Below are 5689 nucleotides of genomic sequence, written 5' to 3'. Positions count from 1 at the left end.
TGCCTCAACTAGGTACTTTCCACATGATCTATTATTATTATATCAACAATCATAACTTTATTCTCCATTATTCAATTAAAACTATCAAAGTTCATTTGCCATACACCCCCACACCAAAAATAATTCAAACACAAAAATGTAACAATGCTTGAGAACTAAAATGAATGAAAATCTGTTCACCTCATTTACTGCCCTGATAATCCTAGGTTTACACACAGCAGCACTAATCATCTTGTTTCTCACCACACTCCTTCCAACCTCCAACTATCTAATCAATAACCAATTGATTTCTATTCAACAATGATTAGTTCAACTTGTTCTAAAACAAGTAATAATTACACATAATATTAAAGGACGAACCTGATCCCTTATACTAATATCCCTAATTCTCTTTATTGCCTTAATCAATCTCCTTGGGCTTCTACCGCACTCATTTACACCAACTACCCAACTATCAATAAACCTAGGTATAGCAATCCCCTTATGAGCAGGCACAGTAATCACAGGCTTCTACTTCAAAACTAAAAACTCCTTAGCTCACTTCCTACCACCAGGCACACCCAGACCACTTATCCCTATACTAGTAATCATCGGAACCATTAGTCTACTTATTTAACCAATGGCACTAGCTGTACGTTTAACAGTCAACATTACAGCCAGTCACACATACACTTAATTGGAGGAGCTGCACTAGTATCAACTATTAACCTTCCCACAGCTTCAGTCACCCTTATTATTCTAATTCTATCTTCGCTGTGGCCCTTATCCAAGCTTATGTCTTTATGCTATTAGTAAGCCTTTATTTATATGACAACACATAATGACCCACCAAACACACACCTATCATTTAATCAAACCCAGTCGTTGGCCTTAACAGGGCCTCTCTCAGCTCTCCTAATAACATCCAGCCTAGCTATACGATTTCACTTTAACTCTATTACTCTTTTAACTATAGGCCTACTAACCAATACACTGACTATATATCAATGGTGATGTGACATTATCTGAGAAAGTACATTTCAAGGTCACCATACAACAATTGTTCAAAAAGGCCTCCGATATGGAATAGTCCTATTTGTTATCTCAGAAGCATTGTTCTTTGCTGGGTTCTTCTGGCATTCTACCATTCTAGTCTAGCCCCTACTCCAGAATTAGAAGGACACTGACCCCCAACAGGCATTTCTCCCGTCAACCCTCTGGAAGTACCTCTCCTGAATACATCTGTATTACTTGAATCAGGGGTTTCAATTACTTGAGCCCATCACAGCCTAACAGAAAATAATCGAAAACAAATAATTCAAGCATTACTTACCACAATTACCTTAGGTATTTACTTCACCCTCCTACAAGTCTCAGAATACTTTGAGGCTCCCTTTGCTATTTCTGATGGAATTTATGGTTCAACATTCTTTATAGCTACAAGCTTTCACGGACTTCATGTCATTATTGGATCAACATTCCTCACTATCTGTCTCCTCTGCCAATTAAAATACCACTTTACATCTAGCCATCAAGTTGGCTTTGAAGCCGCTGCCTGATACTGACACTCTGTAGATGTAGTATGACTATTCTTGTATATTTCTATTTACTGATGAGGATCTTACTCTTTTAATATAAACAGTACCATTGACTTCCAATCAATTAGTTTTGACATCCGAAAAAGAGTAATTAACCTAATACTAGCCCTAGTAATCAACACCCTATCAGCCCTATCACTAACAGTTATTACATTTTGGCTCCCACAATTTAATATTTATATAGAAAAATCCAGCCCCTACGAATGTAGATTTGACCCACCCGCATTCCTTTCTCCGTAAAATTTTTTCTAGTAGCCATCACATTCCTCCTATTTGACTTAGAAATTGCCCTACTACTACTCTTGCCATGAGCCCTTCAAACAAGCAACCTGACACTAATAATCAGCACAGCCCTTATACTAGTCATCATTTTAGTCCTAGGGTTAACTTATGAATGAGCTCAAAAAGGATTAGATTGAACTGAATTGGTAGATAGTTTAAGCCAAAATAAATGATTTCGACTCATTAGATTATGAGATTACACTTAGAAGGAATATTATTATGATTATTCATCATAAATACCCTTATAACCTTAAATATCCATTTCACCCTAGCATTCATAATACCTATTACCCTCCTAGTATCTGCTGCCTGTGAAGCCGCAGTGGGCTTTGCCTTACCAGTTTCAATCTCCAACACGTATGGCCTAGACTATGTATATAACCTAAATTTACTTCAATGCTAAAAATTATTATTCCAACAATTATACTGCTACCAATAACATGACTCTCTAAAAACTCTACAATCTGAATCAATAAGACTATTCACAGCCTAATCATCAGCTTCATTGCCCTATTATTTTTTAATCAATTCAATGACAATCTATTCAACTTCTCATTAACCTTCTCTTCTCATCGCTGACATCACCCCTTCTAATCTTAACAGCCTGACTACTACCTCTTACAATTATAGCAAGCCAGTACCACCTCTCCAACGAGTCACCCCCATGGAAAAAGCTCTATATTTCCTTATTGATTTCCCTACACTTTTTTAAAATTATGGCATTCACAGCCAGACAACTAATTATATTTTATATTCTCTTTGAAGCTACACTTATCCCTACCTTAATTATCATTATCCTCTGGGGTAACCAACCAGAATGCCTCAATGCAAGTTCATATTTCTTATTTTATACACTAGTGGGATCTCTCCCCCTACTTATTATACTTATTTATACTCAAAATGCCCTCAGTTTACTGAACATGATAATAATATTTAATACCCAAGAACTATTAATTTCCTGATCCAATAACCTTACATGATTAGCATGTATTATGGGTTGTATAGTAAAATTATCCCTATATGGACTTCACCTATGACTTCCTAAAGCCCACGCAGAAGTTCCTATTGCCAGCACAATAGTACTTGTAGCGGTTCTCCTAAAACTAGGCAGCTATGGCATAATACGCTTACCCTTATCCTCAGCACCCAACAGAATATACAGCCTACCCCTTCCCCATGTTATCCTTATGAGGTATAGTTATGATAAGCTCTATTTCTCTATGACAAACTGATCTAAAATCACTTATTGCATATTCCTCCATAAGCCATGTAGCACTTGTTATTATGGCTATTCTCATTCAAACTCCCTGAAGCTTTACCGGTGCAATTACCCTCATAATTGCCAATGGACTTACTTTGTCCTTACTATTCTGCCTAGCAAATTCAAACTACAAGTGACTCCATAGCCGAATCATATTACTCTCTTGAGGGCTTCAAACACTACTCCCACTAATCGCTCCCACATAACTCCCACAAATTGCTACAATTTGATGACTTGTAGCAAATCTTACTGACTTTGCCTTAGGCCCTAACATTAATCTAATAGAACTCTTTGTAATAGTGGCTTCATTCTCCTGATCAAACATCACCATTATGTTTATAGGACTTAATATATTAATCACAGCCCTTTCTTCCCTACACATGCTTATCACAACACAACGAGGAACACTTACATATTACGTTAACAGTATTAAACTTCCTTTACATGAGAAAATATACTAATAGTTACACACCTTGCACCTATTCTATTATCCCTAAACCTTAAGATTATTATAGGTTTTATACCCTGTAAAGATACTTTAATCAAAACATTAGATTGTGGGTCTACTGATAGAAGTCTGCAACTTCTTATTTACTGAGAAATTATGCAAGAACTGCTAACTCCTGGTCCCATGCCTAACAACATGGCGTTCTCAAGTTTTAGAGGATAAGAGCTATCCACTGGTCTTAGGAACCAAAAATACTGGTGCAACTCCAAATAAAAGTAACAATCATGTATTTTTCCATTACTATAACCTTAATCTCCTTAACCTTACCAATTATTACTATCTTAATCAACTCTCACAAGAACTTGTACCCATATTACGTGAAAATATCTATCTCATGCACCTTTACCATTAGCCTCATTCCCACAATGTTTGTGTATATAGACCCAGAAGCCATCATCTCAAACTGACATCCAGTAACAATCCAAACCCTCAAACTCTCATTAAGCTTCAAACTAGGCTACTTCTCCATAATATTTATCTCAGTAGCACTATTTGTCACCTGATCTATTAGAGAATTCTCAATATGATACATAAAATCAGATCCTAACATCAATTTTTCAAATATTTACTTATTTTCCTCACCAAAATATTAATTCTAGTTATCGCCAACAATCTTTTTCAACTTTTTATTGGATGAGAAGGCGTAGGAATTAGTCTTTTTTACTAATTGGCTGATGACAGAGCTGAGCAGATGCTAATACAGCAGCCCTCCAAGCGATTCTGCATAACCGCATTGGCGATATTGGCTTCATTTTAGCTATAGCATGATTTCTCTCCTCCAATATATGAGAACCTCAACAAGCATTTATCCTAAATCCTACCCCCGATCTTCTTCCATTAATTGGCCTTCTCTTAGCAGCAGCAGGAAAATCAGCTCAATTTGGCCTCCACCCCTGACTTCCTTTGACCATGGAAGGCCCAACCCCAGTCTCAGCCCTACTCCACTGTAGCACTATAGCTGTAGCAGGAGTTTTCCTGCTTATCCGCTTCTACCCCTTAATAGAAAATAGTATATTAGTCCAAACCCTTACCCTGTGTTTAGGGGCTATTACCACCTTATTTACAGCAATCTGTGCTCTAACACAAAATGGTATCAACAAAATCGTAGCATTCCCCATCTCAAGTCAACTAGGCCTTATAATAGTTACAACTGGCATGAATCAACCACACCTGGCATTCCTACACATCTACACCCACGCCTTTTTTAAAGCTATATTATTTATATGTTCAGGATCCATCATCCATAACCTCAATGATGAACAAGATATCCGAAAAATAGGAGGACTATTGAAGACTTTACCCCTTACTTCCTCCTCCCTTATTATTGGCAGCCTGGTATTTACAGGTATGCCTTTCCTCACAGGATTTTACTCTAAAGATCTCATTATCAAAACCGCAAACACATCATATACCAATGCCTGAGCCCTCTCTACTACTCTTATTGCCGCCTCCCTAACAAGTGTCTATAGTATCCAAATTATTTTCCTTGCTCTAATAGGACAACCCCATTTCCCAACCCTAATCAGCACTGATGAAAATAACTCTTCCCTAATAAACCCAATTAAATGCCTTACAGTCAGCAGTATCTTCACTGATTTTCTCATTACCGAGAGCATAATCCCTACTTCATCCCCCCCAAACAACAATACCACCTCCCCGAAAACTCACAGCCCAAGGGGTAACCATCCTAGGACTCTTACTGGCAATGGAACTTAGTTTTATAACTAATAATCTTAAGATAAAATATCCATTACAAACATTCAGCTTCTCCAATATATTAGGATTCTACTCAATCACAGTTCACCACACATCCCCTCACTCAAACCTATCTACAAGCCAAAACCTGCCAGCACTTCTGCTAGACCTAATTTGACTAGAAAAGTCCTTACCAAAGACAATTTCACAGACCCAAATCACAGCCTCCATTACCATAACTACTCAAAGAGGCCTAATTACATTTTATTTCCTCTCTTTTTTTATTCCATCCTTTCTAACTTTACTCTTAATTATCTATTACCCTGAGTAATTTCAATTGCAACATAAATACTAACAAACAATGTT

At 37.1% G+C, this 5689-nt stretch overlaps 2 pseudogenes; both read left to right on the top strand.

Moving 5' to 3' along the window:
- Nucleotides 1–160: 160 nt before the first annotated feature.
- LOC112617550 lies at nt 161–821 on the top strand (annotated as a pseudogene).
- A 3031-nt stretch (nt 822–3852) lies between these two features.
- LOC112617549 lies at nt 3853–5654 on the top strand (annotated as a pseudogene).
- The last annotated feature ends 35 nt before the right edge of the window (nt 5655–5689 follow it).

Source organism: Theropithecus gelada, unplaced genomic scaffold, assembly GCF_003255815.1.
Source record: "Theropithecus gelada isolate Dixy unplaced genomic scaffold, Tgel_1.0 HiC_scaffold_2419, whole genome shotgun sequence".
Lineage (NCBI taxonomy): Eukaryota > Metazoa > Chordata > Mammalia > Primates > Cercopithecidae > Theropithecus > Theropithecus gelada.
This window is presented reverse-complemented; position numbering and strand designations above follow the sequence as displayed.